Source organism: Dermacentor variabilis, chromosome 8 (genome assembly GCF_050947875.1).
Source record: "Dermacentor variabilis isolate Ectoservices chromosome 8, ASM5094787v1, whole genome shotgun sequence".
In the NCBI taxonomy this organism is placed as follows: domain Eukaryota; kingdom Metazoa; phylum Arthropoda; class Arachnida; order Ixodida; family Ixodidae; genus Dermacentor; species Dermacentor variabilis.
Genome location: NC_134575.1, coordinates 45,292,255 through 45,311,541, shown reverse-complemented (window position 1 = coordinate 45,311,541; position 19,287 = coordinate 45,292,255).

The window sequence follows — 19,287 nt, the reverse complement described above, 5'->3', positions numbered from 1 at the left end:
AAATACCCAAGAAAGTTGATGGGGAAACGGCGCCGTGGTAGCTCAATTGGTAGAGCATCGCACGCGAAATGCGAATGTTGTGGGTTCGGTTCCCACCTGCGGCAAGTTGTTTTTTCATCCACTTTAATTTCCATTAATTTATCGTTTCTTTATTTCATTTATTAAGCACAAGTAATTTCCCCTATGTTGTCCTTGGTGTCAGTGTTTGTTGGCTTCTTATGATATGACTAATAAAAATCGGGCCCCTCGATTAATCCCCTTTCTTCATCGTTATCGCCTTCCTATTTGTGACTTCACTATCACGTAATCGCCACTCCGTGTTCACGTGATGAGACAACCCGACACCGCTATTGCACAAACCTACGTAAGCAGTGTGGTGAGATAGACGTGTTGGTAGACCATGGTGACCTTTATCGGTACATAAAGCGCTCGCAGCAACGAAGCCACATGAATAAGGCACGAATCGACAGACAGCGCGATAAGGAGTGTCGCGCTTGTACCATGCTTATCGACGTATGTAGATGAAAGCAGGTCGTGTGTCGTTTTGTATATATATATTCATGTGTGCATGCTCATGCGTGCGCTATCTACCTATGGACGTATACAGGGTGTCCCATATAACTTTAGCCACGTTATTCAACAAACGAAAAAAAAAACAACAGCAAAAGCTTGAAAAGACACGGTGCATGACACGATTTTTAGAATTAGGGTGTTCAGTCGTCAGAGGCATAATTTTAAATATATATATATATATATATATATATATTAATTGTAACGAAAAGCAGCGGCGTGTCTGAATTTTGGCGCTAATTGGACGACCTTCTGACTGTCTGAACACACAAGAGTGCTGGCGCACGGCCAACGTATACCGTGCGACTCGGAGACATCTAAGCGCCAATCGTTATAAAATGTTTGCGCAAGCCGCCGGCGTGCTTCTCGTGCATTTCAACTCTGGTATAGACTTAAAATCGCTATGCCATGCCAACACAGGCCTCACCTATGAGGCCGACTGGCGGTGCTCAACACAGCGATCACTGCGGGTGGTAAACTAGAACGATACACATACGATTTGTGCTTCGACATTGTCTCTTTGCCCCGTAAAGAAGTAACACCCAAAGACGATCGCATAAAAAGAAAACGGCGGCTAGTTATGAGGACACAGTTCCTGTAAAACGGGCGAATGCGTCGTAGAGGACGGTACACGAACAAGACCGTAAAAAAAAAAAAAAAAACTTGTTTCATCCTCCTTTATATTGAAAAAAAAAATACAAAAATGCACACTGGTTAACATACCAATAAGACCTTGCGTGGTCATACCGCGTGCTTCTATACCATGCGTTCTATATAGAACAAAGAGATCCGTAAACCGACATCTACCACTGCTTCAGACGCTCGCTTACACAGACCGCAGCCCGACCACTCGAAAAGTATGATTCACACTGCATACGTTATGCTGTTATTAGTAACCAAAACTATCTTATTGTTGGGAGGGAACCTCGCCCGACAAACGAGGTAGTCGTGCAACGTATCTACAGATAACAACTTCAACTGTCGTCAAAGTAAACGGCAACACTTATTCCGCTGCAACACGGACCCGCGCAGTTCTTGGAATCATCTTATGTTTCGTAACTACTCATCGCTGCTAAGCCACCAGTTTAGAAGGACAGTGAGAGCGCTGCAGTAAGGTCACATTCGTGAAACGAATTTTCAGAAATACGTAACTAATCTCCGAGGCTGACTGTAGGCTCAAGCACCCGCTCGCAAACACATCACGACGGGTGCTGTGCTGTGCTGAGAAACAAAACAGTTTCTCGCTTAGGAGATGTGCCACGTCGTATTAAACGGACCGTGCGAGCGTGAAGGCACCCACCAAAAAACTGCCGCGAAGCGTATATCTGGCATACAATACGGAGTGCGCTCGACCGAGTAAGTAAGCAGGTAAGTAAGTAAGTAGATAAGTAAGTACGTAAATAGGTAAGCAAAGTGAGTGAGTGAGTGAGTGAGTGAGTGAGTGAGTGAGTGAGTGAGTGAGTGAGTGAGTGAGTGAGTGAGTGAGTGAGTGAGTGAGTGAGTGAGTGAGTGAGTGAGTGAGTGAGTGAGCGAGCGAGCGAGCGAGCGAGCGAGTGAGATCACGACCACTTAGTACGTAAATGGTCCTGATCCCTTTTGATTCAGGTCAGGCGTTTGTCAACACCACAGGAGATGTTGAAAGCACGAGAGGAAAGAAAGTAAGGCGTAGAAAGTAAGGAGAGAGTGAACATAAGACAGTTTCGTCACAGTCTGTGAGGCGGTCTGGTTGGCCCGGTTCGCTGAACTCCTGGCTCCAGTCTCCTCGGATTTCACCAGACCACGACGATCCAAACCGCCAGCCATGCCGGTTCAAGTCAGCACGTCCCAGCCGCGTCATTCCCACTGCCCATAGATGGCGCCACCGCCAACGCTGTATGGCGGCGCCCATGAGAAAAATGTCTACAGAGCCGGCGCAGTATGCAACGACATGTGTACGGTATAATGCAGACTACAAAACTACGAAGCTCGGATATAATGAGGTATCTGAAAGAGCTTCGGTACAGCGGAGGAATTGCACCGGATTATGATGAAGCATTCGCATTGTATTTTTGTTATTAGTCAGTTACCCATTTCGATTTATTGCGCCAATAACGTCAACCGCCTCTTCGAGCAATCCAATTCAAGAATTAGAGAACTGTGCTTCACTGGTATTTTTTTAAATTTACGTAAAGGTAAAACAGTTATAACCACGGTTGCTTTGAAGCCTCGAAATTTGAACGCACAGCATTTCGTAGCCTTCATGACACACCGGAGAGAGTTTTCAGCAAGCCAACACCAATGATTAATTAATGTACTAATTAATGTATAACTCAACAAACATTGTGTTGTCTCTTTTATAAATCTACAGCACTTCTCATGGCCAGAAATATATCAAAGTGAACAAGGCGTTATAATTTGATTTATTGTGAAATTGAGTTTGAGCATTACAGCGTTAAACCAGAGTCCTTTAGTACTTATGGTGGAATTTTTCGATAATTTAATAAAATACAAATGTCTCTGGTTAAAGTGACGCTAAACAGCAACACTCTAAATTATTTTAGATTGGCAAATTATTTTTCAAAGCTCCCTTTTCATTCACATGGCGAAAAAAAATGAAGCAAAAATTCAGAATTTTTATTTATTATTTCGCGCCGGAACCTTAGCAACGGTTCGTCAGTGCGACGTGTCACACGGGTTTTAAAGAACTTTATCCTGTCCTGACGGCTTTTTTTTTTCAGCACAGGAAAGATTCTCGAAGCTTGCTAAGTTGAGAGGCTGGTTTCCTTTAATGAATTTCGTAGGCCATTCTGTAGCGATAGACACTTAACTTTATACCCCTTGAAAGAGCGTAGGTTAGGGCGTGTTGGTATTCCATAAGTGAGGTTTTTTAGCGCACGAAAAGAGACGAAAGACAGTGGCAAGACGTGGACACAGAGCTGTGTCCGCGTCTTGCCACTGTCTTTCGTCTCTTTTCGTGCGCTAAAAAACCTCAGGTATATACCCCATTGTAGACGTCGAAATCAATGACGTCACGACTAGCTGTGGTGCAAGGACTTCAGGGTGACGTCGTCACTTTTGTCGCCGTCGTCTTTCCTGGCTTACCGAAACTTCTGCCGACGCCCTGATGTTCCGTATATGGAGTCCCAAGTGCGGTAAGATTCTATCGCCTCCTCCTCCCCCCTCGCGCCACACCTTGTGGGTGCGAGAGCAAGCGTGCGAAGAATAGTGGCTTGACACGCGCAGTCTTTGTGTAGTTGTCTAATACTCTGCTATCGCTATCAAAGCACCACCTTTCGGGCTACGCTGCAACATTGTATTACACACACACACACACACACACACACACACACACACACACACACACACACACACACACACACACACACACACGCACACACACACACTACGTAAAACGTGTGTATATATATATATATATATATATATATATATATATATATATATATATATATATATATATATATATATATATATATATATGCCCCCCTCAGTTTGATATCTTCTCGTTTAAGCATATACATACAGTGAGCAACACAATGATACTTTGCCATATTACTACGCAACGTCAGCAAATTTGACGTTTTCGGCATTTTGAGAGATTAACATTAGTAACAAATTATACGATAATGTAGCTTAAGCGTTTCCAAACCATCACACTTGCCAAGCGTCATACCCGGACATGCGAGAAACATGTGGCAATTAAAGTTTCGGCAATTTCTAACCGCGCGTGTCAATTACTCCTTCAATTCAGGTTAATCTATAGCCAGCTGTACAATTCACAAACACAGTTTCACCTCGAGGGAGATTAGTACACCTTACTCACCTTTCTTTCCGGCCGCGGAGAGTACATTTGGGCAAAGGAAACAATGAAATGCCGTTCGAGTAAAACCTTATATAGTAAGGTAGTTAATGAATCAGTAGAAATCGGTTTTCTAACCTATATCCACAACTGAAACTTCGTTCCAACATATCGAAAAGGCGCTATGCTATAAGCTAAGCTACCCGCGTGCAGAAATCAGAATTTCGAGGCACCAAACAGTGTAGCGTAAGTGACACACAGGGCGTTGCGGAATTAACCTTCCCTTTCAGTTTCCCTTGAAAGAAGTAATACCGCCCCGGAGAGATAAAGAGAAAGCGAAGAAGGCTACCCGCTACCAATCAAAACAAACAACAAGGGAGGCTCACGCGGCGAATCTCTCACCTTTACTGTTCCCTGGGTCGTCTGAGCAGCTTTCCGCGAATACCAATAAAGAAAAAAAAAAAACAGGAAAGAAAGAAACATCCTTATAGGAGGAAACCGCGCGCATTTATTTTTTCGCGGGCCCTGCGGGCAAGCAGGCTGCTGGCTATTGCAAAAGTGTACATATATCTCTCCCTTGGGGAATTGCTATATGGCGCGATAAAAACAATAGCAAAAGAAAGCGAGAAATGGCGCGCGCGCGAGAGAGAGAGAGAGAGAGAGGAGAAGGAAAAGCAGGGAGGATAACCAGACTGAGTTCACTTTGCTACCCTACACGTGGGGAGGGGAATGGGGAGTGAAAGAGAGAGAGAGCATGAGTCTCTACCGCACTTTCACATGCACTACGTTAGGTGTGGGATGTCTATATAGAAGGAGGCGTTTTAGTGTGCGGTATATCTCGCCTCAGCGGGAGGGCCCAAGCCTGCTTGTTTTGCTCGCCTTCGTCGCGCGTGTAACGATGACGTCATCGGCCGCGGCCTCGCAGTGCAAGGTGCTAGAAATTTTAGGCCACTCCGGTTGCGCGAAAGTCGTTCTAGATCGGCAATGGTCAGTGCGGAGCCGCGAAAAATTTAGCGGCCGTGAGGGGCTTTAAAAAAACAATAATAATAAACAGCCCCCCCCCCTCCCGCTTCTAGAAATAGCACTGCATGCCGCACGGTACGGCACGTTTTAACGGCGCTATAGATGACGTCAGCAAGTTAGAGAGGTATTGTGGCAGCATATATTTCTCTAGAAATAGAGAGAGAGAACAAATATTGCGAAAAGGCCGAGGTTGAATTCAGAAAGAACTTCGTTACTCGTAACAGCTGCTTTTCATTGGCACGCCGCCTTCGCTAATATTATGTTCGCCGTCATTGGTGCCTGATACTTTGTTCTTAGGAATTGATCTGGCGTAAGAACTTCTTAGCGAGTGTGTATGCCCACTTTTTTCTCACTTCTTTTGCGGTATACATCTGGTCGCGAAGTGTATGGCCACCACACGCACTATCGAGAGGGGCGTGGTCCAACCAGGGGCGGATTCGAGGTAGCCCCCCCCCCCCCCCCCCGGGTTTCTGGAGGAGCGGTGGGGGGAACTCTCGATTTGCGAGGGCGCATCCATCGAGGCGAGAACTTAGCACCGCCATGTCTATAAGTATGCGACAGCATAATTGAAAAGATTAAATTCTGGGGTTTTTTGCGTGCCAGTACCCCGATCTGCATACTGGGCGCGCCGTAGCAGGGGCTTCGGAGGGATTTTTTCACGAGCTGCCTTTCCTTAACGTCGTCGTCACCATCATCATCAGCCTGGCTACGCCCACTGCAGGGCAAAAGCCTCTCCCATACTTCTCCAACTACCCCGGTCATGTGCTAATTGCGGCCATGTTGTCCCTGCAAACTTCTTAATCTCATCCGCCACCTAACTTCCTGCCGCCCCTTGCTAGGCTTCCCTTCCCTTGGAATCCAGTACGTAACCCTTAATGACCGCCTGTTATCTTCCCTCCTCATTGCATGTGCTGCCCATGCCCATTTCTTTTTCTTGATTTCAACTAGGATGTCATTAACTCGCGTTTGTTCCATCACCCCAACGTGTGCCTAAATGAACCTAAGTTCACGGGCGGTTTCTTTTTTTTCTTCGCCCCTGTCGAAATGCGATCGCCGTGGCCGGGGTCGAACCTGCGACCTCGAGCCTTGTAGCAGCGCCACGCCATAGCCTCTAAAATATACCGCGGCGGGTCTTGGAATGCGATGGTTGTGACGTCTCGAAAGCCGCGCGCGTCACGGAAGGCCTCGCACACTCTCATTTATCAAAATGGCGTTCCTTTAAGATATATCTATATATATATCTATACATATCTATATATCTATATCTTAAAGGTGAATAATGGTCTACATCGGTCCATATAACTCACACTCTTACACTCTCTTTGGCTGTAAGACTGTAAGTTATAGACCCATTTAACAGCCCTGTTCGCGTCTAAGGGTGTAAATTGTTTAACAACGTACTACGTACGTTCCTCGAACATTTGCGATTGCGTTGATACTGTTCAGCTCTCACGTATACGTACAGCGCACTTCGAATTTTACCAGGGGAATCGTGATACACCTCAAGAGTGGCCCCGTGTGTAATGCTATCGCATTAAAAAAAAAATGCTTAGTTTTGCCCGAATGGCCAAACATTGACAGCGAGCTTTATAAAGCGCTTGAACTCCCATAGGACAGTGTTCTACAAGTACATATACGTGGGTTCCGAAAGCTTTAAATTAAATTATGGCGTTTTACGTGCGAAAACCAGGATGTGATTATGAGATATACGCCGTAGTGGGAGACTCCGGAAATTTCGACCACCTGAGGTTCTTTAACGTGCACCTAAACCTAAGCAAGAGGGTGTTTTTTTGCATTTCGCCCCCATCGAAATGCGGCCGCCGCGGCCGGGATTCGATGCCGCGACCTCGCGCTTAGCAGCCCAACACCATAGCCACTAAGCAACCGCGGCGGGTTGCGAAAGCTTTAAACAGCCGATGCATCAATCCAAGATTACTTGAACACAAACCCTCGTTGACCGGTGGAACACCGTTCATAGCCTTCGTCGTGCGCTGTCACGATTTAAGTGTTCTAAAAAAATTGCAGACAGTATAGGCAAGGATCTTGCGTAATAGTTCTGCGGAAACCCGCAAGGTGGAGATAACTAATTAAGGGAAAATGAGCCTTTGCTTCGCGTTGTTGACAAATTCGACTTCGCCCGGCCATCTGCTAGCCGCCTGGTTAGCTCAGATGGTAGAGCGGCTGGCCCGGAAAGGCGCTGGTCCCGGGCTCGAGTCCCGGACCAGGACCTTAGTAACTTGCGATTCGCTGATGATATTGCCTTGCTTAGTAACTCAGGGGACCAATTGCAATGCATGCTCACTAACCTGGAGAGGCAAAGCAGAAGGGTGGGTGTAAAAATTAATCTGCAGAAAACTAAAGTAATGTTTAACAGTCTCGGAAGAGAACAGCAGTTTACGATAGATAGTGAGGCGCTGGAAGTGGTAAGGGAATACATTTACTTAGGACAGATAGTGACTGCGGATCCGGATCATGAGACGGAAATAATCAGAAGAATAAGAATGGTCTGGGGTGCCTTTGGCAGGAATTCTCAGATCATGAATAGCAGGTTGCCGTTATCCCTCAAGAGAAAAGTGTATAACAACTGTGTCTTACCAGTACTCACGTACGGGGCAGAAACCTGGAGGCTTACGAAAAGGGTTCTGCTTAAATTGAGGACCACGCAACGAGCTATGGAAAGAAGAATGATGGGTGTAACATTAAGGGATAAGAAAAGAACAGATTGGGTGAGGGAACAAGGGCGAGTTAATGACATCTTAGTTGAAATCAAGAAAAAGAAGTGGACATGGGCAGGACATGTAATGAGGAGGGAAGATAACCGATGGTCATTAAGGGTTACGGACTGGATTCCAAGAGAAGGGAAGTGTAGCAGGGGTCTGTAGAAAGTTAGGTGGGCGGATGAGATTAAGAACTTTGCAGGGACGACATGGCCACAATTAGTACATGACAGGGGCAGTTGGAGAAGTATGGGAGAGGCCTTGGCCCTGCAGTGGGCGTAACCAGGCTGATCAAGATGATATATATATATATATATATATATATATATATATATGACGGGTCAACTAACGCAACGAAAACCGTGCTGGTTAACCGCTCTGTTCACCCTGCGGAATTGCGCAATGAAACAACAAGCGCTATACCTATAGCCCTCCACCTTCTCAGCCCTCCACCGTGACAAATGTACGACTTCAAGCCGCAGTTAACCGAGTCTGTGTCAAGCATCGCCTCTCGGTACACGCGTTCGTGGTCTCTCTTTCTTTCTCTCTCTCCTTTCTTTTTTCTTTTCTGTACGCGTATTCCCGAGTCGGAAATAAGCTGCTGTCTTTTCTTTTTGACTAGCAATATACTGGTCTGGTTTTCATCTCGCGGTTGCGCCGACCGCTAGCCGGCAGAAGAACTTAACTGTGGCGGCGAGGATCCTGGGTGCAACAAGGAGGCTATAACATATGCCCACACGGGACGGCTCGGCAGAAGGAACCCAACGCTAGCGATGGCTCACAGGCTACTGGAATTCGAGAACGAAATAAAAAGAAAGCTAAGTGGCAGGTGTGCAGAGACAAGGTCGAAGCTTATTTTGAAGCGAATGATGTTGACTGTGCTTCAAAGAAAAAAAGAAGCACTGCTGCTAGCTGCGCAGGAAGAAAGGCAATACAAGTTTGGAACGGAAAGGCAAGGCCGCAGAAGCCCGAGACCCTGACTTGGCAGAGGAGAATCGGGGAGGAGGAAAACAAGGAAAGGTACACGGTTGTCATCCAGACGGCGCGTCCGGTTTGCTATACACCCTAGGCGCGGAGAGGGGGGTTGGGGGTGGAAGGGCTTAGGAGATGAAGCTAAATACTTACGTGGGGGGTTGTGGGCAGACGTTAAGTAACTAATACGACCCGGTAGCAAAATGAAATATCGGAGAAAGTTTCAAGTCTTTTCATCGCTGCCACCGAGAAGGGGAAACATTAGACGCGTGCACAGTGACAAACGGCAGGTAGCACAGAATTGAAGGTTTTTCAACGATGCTGGACAGAATGGTTAGGTTACCATAAGGCATCGCTTCCAGTGTCGGCAATATTGCAACGGAAAATTAAGTCTGTGTCGTAAGGGGGCCTGAAAGGAACTCAATTGCATATCTAGAGGATGTTTTCATAGCGGAGGGCAGAACAGGTCAAAATGTGAATCTGCAAATCGTGACACAGCGTTAATTTCCGTGAGAATTTCATCAGATTTCGATCTGACAAGCGTAGGTATTGCGAATCATCAGTGACGCATCTTTGTCATCGTCTTGATGTCGAAGGACGCGGCATCCTCTTTTGAAAACGCTGACGCAATGTCGCGAAATGTCGCAGAGTTGGGAGCCTTTTTTTTTTTTTCGAAATGGTTCCTATTTACAAGTTAATTATCCCGGACCTATCCACTGTGCTTGCACCTTTTACAACCTTGCTGAAAAAAAAAAAAGAAAGAGAGGTGTGAAATGAAATTGGCGCGCAGAAGGTCCTGTGCTATCTGTGCTGCTGGCAAAGGCGCACGTCATTGCAGCAAGATATAGACAATTTTCTTTGAGCGAAGATAAAAAAGCCCCGTCGTTAGCAAAATGTACAGATTTTTTGCAACTAAATTATTCTTGAAACCGGAAATGGTGTCCTAACCGGAAATTCGAAGTTTCATTTACCAGGCTGCGTTGCCGTATTCCAACACTTAATTTTTACTTGCACAGGTGTGGTCTGGCTGTATCCCCTCTATGCTACCTCTGAAATGAACCGGAATCTATCGATCATTTTTTTTATTATCCTGTCGGCGATTTTCTGCTCATCGAAAACTATGTCTAGAAATCCCACTTCAAAATGTAGGATTGCCTTTAAACAGCACTGCTATTCTTTCCCTTGGAGCAACAGTATTAGGATACAGCCACAGGAACGTTGCCTAGCCATTTATAATTTTCTATGTGGCACAAAAAGAATGCCTGGTTAATAGTTCTTAGTTTCCACAATTGATTTACTTCTACTTCAGTCTAGGAAATTCAAAAAGTAAAAGCACAAATGTACAATTTAAATCCTTCTAGTATTATTATTAAAACATTTAGCTTACTCAAGTTTAAGTATATGTTTTATTATTATTTTCTTTATTTTTAGTATTCCTATCAACGCAAGGCCTACTATAGTACTGATCACTAGTTTTATTCATGTATTCACAGTTGATTTTTCATCTTGGATTATATATTTATTTTACTTTTTTGTGTTAGTTATTTATTAACCAAATTCTTTTATTTATTCAATCATGTTACCACCCGATTCGTGACCTATCCCCCGTAGTGGGTTTGTGCCATTGATTGAGGCTTTATCATCATCATCATCATCATCATCATCATCATCATCATCATCATCATCATCATCATCATCATCATCATCATCATCATCATCGGACGCGGCATTTCAGCATGGCAGGCAAGTAACGCGTCGTGTTCGACCCTTATGCCGGCGTGCTCTGATCCCCAGCTGCCGTTGCTGTTGCGATGCCACGCTTCACCCTATGCGGTGTCGGCGCTACACTTTTCCATCGTATATATATAAGCGGCCAAATGCAGGCCAATCAGTGTCAGGTCGCGAACGGTCACCTAAGCCGAAAGAAAAGCGCTCTCTAATTGAGCGAGAAGCTTTAGAATATATATATCTTACTTCGAGTGGCACGGTTCTGTGACTACACCTTTTGAATCCGAGAGATCGCGGTGGTTACGGATCACCGTCCTTTGTTGACTCTTCTCAGACCGGACCGTCAAACTGGCGTCTGCCGCCCGAATACAGCGATGGTCGCTTCTGCTCGGGGGTGGCACACAAAGACAAGCTGGCTTGTAATCCTGCAGCAAACCGATGTTGACCTCTGATGCTCTAAGCCGTTCGCCTCGATCGTTGCATGTAGCTGGAAGCAGAAACGCACCTGACGAAGCTGGTGCTTGTCGTTGGCCAATGGGATTACAGCCAGCGGGTTCCCGAAAGGAGCTCGAAGCACTCACGGCATCTGACGGTGTTTCGCAAGAGACGAGTATAGGTGGTACGCGACTCTGGGATGGCTCCCCGTCACCGAAAGCGACAGCGGAGAAATGGCGGAATACCGGAAAAGGGGCCACGCGAGTTGTCGGCGTGGGATCGGTTGCTGTGTGCTCTGGGGGGCCACATCGTGTGTAGTGATATCACAGGCGCGCGTGTAAGAAACTGCTGGAGCTGCTGCGTACACGAGTCTCATCGGGATGCGTCTATGAAACGAAGGCAAGGGGACGAGGGTTTTTGGTGGCCCGGTCTACAGACCAATACATCGCGAGAATCGCGTCAGGCTGTCGAAACTCTGCGCAAGCTTTGCCCATGGCTCCTCCTGCGCGGAACCTGCGGTCAGATGGCCGATTTCGAGGGGGGAAACGGCTTGGCTCGGCTGCGCGAAGTTTGGTCCGTGGCCTACTGAAAAAAAAAAAAAAACGTGTTTGTTTACAATGCCCGTGGACCTGCAGGCGAGGAGCTCTTTCAAAAAACGGTAACACACATGCAGGGTTTGGGTATTTTGGTTGCTCTTCGTTAGACCTGGAGGTAGATAGCTCGGCGTTATTAAAATTTGCAGCGACATTATACACTTCGGCGCCTGCAGGCATCTCGACACGAAAGGGTGTTGCGCAGTTACCCGCATTGTTTGCTTCCGTGGTATATTTACTTGAACGCGAATTTGAGGCCGGACGCAAGAACAAAAAAAAAGAAAAAAAAAGAGGAATAAAAAAGCGTTCGAGACGTCAAAACTTGACATTTCCATTGTCTTTAAAGTACGAAGAGTGACGTTATAAGACTTAATAACGTGAAAACGTGCGCCTTTGGCACGGAAGTGGTGGCCGCGTTTCGGAGTGTATACACGCACGTCACGCATCGCTGCTCCTTGAGAGGCGGCGGGCGAAGACGGTTTACAGACGGTGTTTACTTTTACACTCGTGTTGTGCTAACCTTGCTGGGAGAACTCTACACGCCGCGCCGACTCGTCCGACACGGATCAGTCGGAGGCAAATATAGGTGGCCGCCACGGCCGGGGCTCGCTTCCACGCCGAGCCGAGCCATAGACAACGCCAAAGACAACGAGACCAAAAGGCCCCGGCAAGCGAACAGGCCTGTTAAGTCGAGCTCCGCGGAACATTGCTTCCGTTATTCTGTGCCCCCCCCCCCATTTTTTTTTTCGTGTTGATCTTGACTGAGATCCAAACCGGGCTGCCCAGGGGAAGCAAAATAAGAGACCGGTCGTGCCTAACGCGCCGGCCGCTCCTCTCTCGAGTGCTTCGATCGTTTTGTCTTGTCTTGTCTTGTATCCTAAACAGTGGCGCATACCCACGATGGGGAATTGGCCAAGGAGCAGACGGTTTTCCGTATGCTTAGAAGTAAAGCGAAACTAGAGGAGCGTGGGACTATAACGTGCCGGCCGCTCCTCTCTCGAGTGCTTCGATCGTTTTGTCTTGTCTTGTCTTGTCTTGTATCCTAAACAGTGGCGCATACCCACTATGGGGAATTGGCCAAGGAGCAGACGGTTTTCCGTATGCTTAGAAGTAAAGCGAAACTAGAGGAGCGTGGGACTATAGAACTGTAATCTAGAAGTGCACTGAAAATATTGTTAAGAATTTTTGACAAAGTAAGTTAGCGCAAAGAAATGAAACAATACAAATTATTTATAATTTTAGAAATTCAGCAAGGTACGTACTCTTTAAATTTGTCTCTCTAATAAAATTGGAGACTGAAAGAAAAGCATCCCTGTGGCTGGATCCCAGTGAAGTCGTTGTTGTTGTTGTTGTTGTAGCCTGTGACACGTGTGGCTCCTACCCACGATGGGGGATTGGCCAAGAAATGGGTAGATTATTCCAAAATAATATAGAGCATAAGCTTCCTAATATCTATGGGAATAACATTGAATAGGGTTGAATTACCGGCTAAAATGTAATCAGGAAGGTGCTGTTGAATGAGTAATAATTAATTTAAATTTAATAAAAATAGAATTTAGCAGGGCATTCGTTTAGATTCTGTAAGGAATGTTTGGACAGCGAAGCATGCATCCCTGTGGCTGAATCCCAAAGTGGACGCCCCGAACGAAAGAATTGCAGGTTCTGTCAAGTCCAGGCCAATTCTTCGAAAAGGTATCTCCAACAATCCTTTTCTTAACGCAGCAAAGCGGCGACAAGATAGAAGAAAGTGCTGTATCGTCTCCTCCTCCTCCTCCTTACAAAAAGAACAAAGGGGAGAAAGAACCAAACCCGACCTGTGTAAATAGAAATTTAGGGAGGGAATGCGGCAGCGTAATTTGGTGAGGCAGACCTCAAGCATCTTTGTGTAACAAGATTCGCTATACCAGGGAAATGCCAGGTGTTTATACTCTGGAGAAGCTGTCAAATGTGGGTTTGATAAGGCTGGTCTAATTGATCTCATCTGAAATCTTGCCGCCGTGATCTGTGCTGTCACTGGTAGAATAGGAAGAACAGGGCCGGCTAGTGATGCATGTGCCAGTGAATCGGCAGTTTCATTAAAAAACAAACCTTTATGACCAGGCACCCAAATCAAATGAATACATTGCACATGGGCAGGAACTAGTAAGTGGAAGAGTTTTAGCATGGGTGACTCATTAGTAGCGGTAAGGCAAGAGCATACAGAAAGGGAGTCAGTAAGAATAGCAGCCGTTGTAATCATTTGGTCTAATTTACGTAAAGCTAGGATTACTGCTAACAATTCGGCCAGAAAAATAGGCGCAAAATCAGGCAATATTAAAGAAAAAGACCAGTCAAGCGCAGGACAAAATATTCCAATGCCAGCTTTTTCCTCGCACTGTGAGGCGTCTGTTGCAATGATAATGTTTGTTTCTACGGTGCTTAGGTGGTCTTGCAACATGGCGTTTAAGATGCCGTAAGGGAGCAGTTTCGCGTGCTTCGGGAAAATGTCGTCGAACCTGATCTCTGGGTAATTTGAATGCGTATTATTAGGAAGCACATCACGAATTTGCACATTTAGTGGTTCAAGTAATGTTTGCACAAATATAATCTGTGGTCTATGAAACCTGGGGCAATGAACAGGAAAAAATAATTCTGGATCGGAGATGAAAATAATTTGAGGACGGTTTAATGGTGATTCATATAGCCTTAAGAAGGTCTGAACGGTCAGAAGGTGAAATCGGCATAATATGGGTGAGATTCTTGCTTCCATGTATAATACGGCATTTGCAACGTATTTTGGAAGGCCTAAGCACAGACGTAGTGCCTCTCGTTCTAACAAAACTAGCGGCCGAAGCTTGTATTATGGAACACCTGAGAATAAAACACATCCAAATTCTAACACCGGACGAACGTACATTTTATATACCATCAATAGGGATTTTCTGCGCATACCTGTTCTTCGATTGCTTAACTTGCGCAAAATGCCCATTGTACGAGCTCCTTGTGTCGCAATATATTCAATATGTTGCCGCCAGTTAAGATTTCCGTTGTATATAACTCCAAGGTACTTTAGTGACTCTACTTGTGGGATATCTTCGAGATGGTAGTTCAGCGATATGTATACTGGGTCTTTAACAGGAAAAACAAGTATAGCACACTTATTAGCATTCAGGTTTAAGTGCAAGCTATCCAGCCAGTGTTCCAGTTCCCTTAGATACGACTGCAGTATTTCGTAAAGAGAGTATATGTCGCTAGCCATACCAAAAAAGGCAATGTCATCAGCATAAACGTAGGTACTGACTCCTGGGTGAACGGGGATTCTGCTCAGTAAAATATTAAATAATACTGGTGAGAGTACCGATCCCTGAGGCACACCTCTTGTTTGCTTATGTTTTCTAGAAGAATAGCCGCTTCGAAAACAATAGAATTCCCTGTCTTTTAAAAATTCATGCACCCATGCTACAATATAGCCTGGAAAACAATGGCTCTGTAACCGATTTGTTAAAATTGTGCGTTCAATGCTGTCATAGGCTTTACATATATTTAGGGTAACTAAAGCCGCGTATTGCTTTTTCTGTCTGGCGATGTTAATTCGACTTTCAAGGTCTACATGCGGGTGCCATATTGAACAGCCAGATCGAAATCCAATTTGGCAAGGACTCAACAATTGATTTTCGACAATAAACTCTATTATGTGTCCGAGAAGAACTGTTTCAATAAGTTTCACTATGTTTGATGTTAACGACTCAAATGTTTTCTTTTGTGTTTCGTCTTCTTTCTTTCTTTTTCTCTCATTTCGCCTCGAGCAGCCTATAGCATCTCCATTTTTGAACTCTTGAGGCTAGATGTGGCTCGGTCTTCGACGAATGAAATGCTACACGGGCAAGAACTCTGACAATGCGCACTGGAAAAAGGCGCGTAAAACAAACACAGGCGAAGAAGGGAGACGGGACACATACGCCGACTGCACAACCGAGCGCTTAGCGGAAAGAAACCGAGGGTATACACGTAAGCAACATACGGACAACAATGACAACATGCAAATAGGAAACTACAGGCGTGTGTAACACAAGACACGATAAACTGTACACCGTATCTGTTTTTGCATGCGTATAGAGCGCCTGTGCTTGTGTACCGCGTTCCCCCGTCGTGTGGCAGTCCCAACATATACAGGGTCTGTTCACTTTGAAGTTGTTTTAGCTGCACGACATTTTCTAGAGATTGCCTATACGGTAGATGGGACAATTCGAGCCCTTCTTGTTATATTACTGGACGATCGAGGTGGCCATTTCCTACGAGAAATCGAAATGTTTGATTGTACAACTAAAGTAATTGCCCTAATTAACTTTTTTAAATTAATTACCTTACGCCACATATTTCAACCTACGAACTGTAACGCCGCCGAGTTCGCACGGCGTATGCACTTGGGACGAATGCTGCGGACAGCACCAGTTCCGAGATGTTAACTTTCAAAGTGTCCGTCGAAACGCACTGCGCTTCCATTGATTGACTGATTGAAAACATTATTGTTCCACCGAGCTGGGGTGCCCGCCTCTTGACCTACACGTAGGTAGGGGGGGAGGACGAAGCAGTCCCCACGCGTTGAGGACGGCGAGTCTTCACGGCCTCAACGGCCAGGCGGATTGCTCGACGCTGGTCGTCTTCAGCCTCGCTCTGGAGCAAGGCCTCCTGCAGGCTTCTCTACTGTCAACGTTTTCCTTGGCCCCTGGGGAGCCAGCACACTCCCATATTACATGGTCTAGCGTACCTTTTTGCTTACAAATTTTGCAGAGGGCGTCGTTATAGTCCCTGGTCTGTGTTAAGTAGATCCAATGTGGTGATGTACAGATAGCGGCCAATATGGTGGAAAAACATCAAAGTGGGCACTGCTCTTCCAGTCACTTTTGTGCGTCAACGCGTAAAACAGCGGTTTCTCCAAAAAAAAAAAAAAGAAAAGAAAAGAAAGGTAGATGGAACGCCAGTACACTTCGTCGGACACTTGCTCCGCAGATGTCCAACTTGCTAGGCACATACGAAAGATTTTAGTGCATTAGTGACTCTTCACGTAGCGAAAGCTTACGAAAGCGTCGAGTATATATCCAGCATACGCGCTGGGCAGGCCCATACAGCCCTACAATTTTCCTAGATACATGTAACGGCATGGATTTTCGAATTTCTACGAAACGAAGAGTTTCATTGCTTTCAAAGCGGGTTTTCCTTCAACGCAGTTCAAGCAGACAATAGGGGTGCCGCGGGGCGCTGGGGGCGGGAGGGGCGGGAGGGGGGGAGGGGGAGGGTTTGTATCCTGTAACAATTTACCCTGTTGATGAATGCAGTTCCGCTGTGCCAGGACGTGCGTGTGCCTGTCCATGGAGACGACACCGCATCTCTCGCGGTAGCGAGTGGCATCGATTCACTTTACCTGTCCTTGTAAGCATGCCTTTGTACTCTACAGGCGTGGCTCCACGATGTCCATCTGTCGCTGAATGTAAACAAACGTGCAGTCCTTGTCTTTCCGCTTTCCGGGCCGATCCAGTTAGCATTAGGACAGGATCAGAGAACCATATTCCCCAGACAGAGTCGCTTATGTTCCTGGGTATCACGCCAACTTAACTAAACATAACTGTTGCTCTCGCATGAAAAAAAAAAATATTGCAACGAAAGGGACACGGACCGTAGTTATACTCGTACAATCGGTAACGTGCGTTCTGCATATGCGAAGTAACACGCTAATCATGATTTACCGTATGTAAGTATAAGACCGATTACGTAATTTGGCTATGTTTTGTTTTCCGGAAGTGCAAAATCTAAAAACACCACTTACTCTTGTAGAGAGAGGAGCTATTCGACTATGTTTAGGTCTCCCTGAAATTCGTTGCCAACAATGCGTTACATACAGGGAAGCGCGCCTACTTTTTCTTCGCACGAGGTTCCGCATGCTTACGTTTCAAACCTATACTTAAGGGTTTATGAATCTCGTCTACGACGTACCACAATATGCATTTATTTGTGAACCAAATTTATTTATTGAGAACACGTGGGCGCATTCGCACACCCCACAGGTTGTATTTGGGCAGACACAATTAGCACATCTAAATGTTCGCCTTAGGGAAACCATTTCGTTTGGTAGTCCCACGCTGTCGCTCAAAACTGAATTTGCAGACAATTTTTCCCAATAACGCAATATTGCTACCCCCCCCCCCAACCCTCCCAACGCATTTGAATGCCCTGTTGCGGGACTATATTTGGCCCATGGCCCATTTCCCAAAAAATGTAATAGCGACTGATGCTTCTTCGTGTGAAGAGAAGGCAGGCGTTGGTATATATACTCACCATGCCTCTATTCGTCTTATTCACTTCGCCTGCCAGATTATACACCAATTTTTCAGGCCTACCTCCTGACAATAGTTCTTGAGGAGGAGGAAATAACTTCATTGTGTGCCCTGCGAGTTGGTGGGGAGGGCCAGAGGCCCCGCCTATATATGTGTGACCGCCAGGAGGAGTTCGTGGGTCCTGGCGGCATCCTCGGCCCGCTGGAAGGCCCACAGTTGAAGACAAAAAAAAACTATAATAAGTTATGGGGTTTCACGTGCCAAAACCACTTTCTTATTATGAGGCACGCTGTTGTGGAGGACTCCGGAAATTTTGACCACCTGGGTTTCTTTAACGCGCCCCTAAATCTAATCCCACAGGTGTTCTCGCATTTCGCCCGCATCGAAATGCGGCCGCCGTGGCCGGGATTCGATCCCGCGACCTTGTGCTCAGCAGCCCAACACCATAGCCACTGAGCAACCACGGCGGGTGACAAAAGAAAGCCTCTTATCAGTAAAACCTACAGACTCTATGCATCTAAATTATTCTTGGAACCGACAATGGTGTCCTAAATGGCAAATCGAAGTATCATTTACAAGGCTGCCGTTGCAAGTATCCCCTTTATGCTTCCTCTGCAATGAGCCACGGAATCAATGGATCACTTTTTACTATCGTGTCGGCTGTTTTCTACTCAGCGAGAACGATGTTTAGGAATTCCGCTTCGTAACCTAGGAATGTCTTTGTGCAGTGCTGTTCTACTTTCACTTGAAACAACGGCATTAGGATACAGCCACAGGAACGTCTGCCGATCTAATTGCCTATGCGACACAAAGAGAGTACCTTATTAATATTTCTCATTTTCTAAACTATTTCTCCTGCAATAAATTATCAAATTAGAACATTCAAACACCAAAAACAAATTCACAGTAATACTATTATTCAAAATTTAATGTACTTATTCTTGACGTCGACCCTTTACTTAAGTACCTTTTATATTAGGTTACTCTGTCTACGCAAGGCTGACTACCTTGATATACACTGCTTTATTTCATTTATCATCATCACCACTCTGCTTCCCCGTAGCTCCCTACGGCTTATGCTTAGGTGGAGCAGTCAGGAATAACAGCCCTCGTTTCGCACCATCTTCTCCCCATGAGGAGGC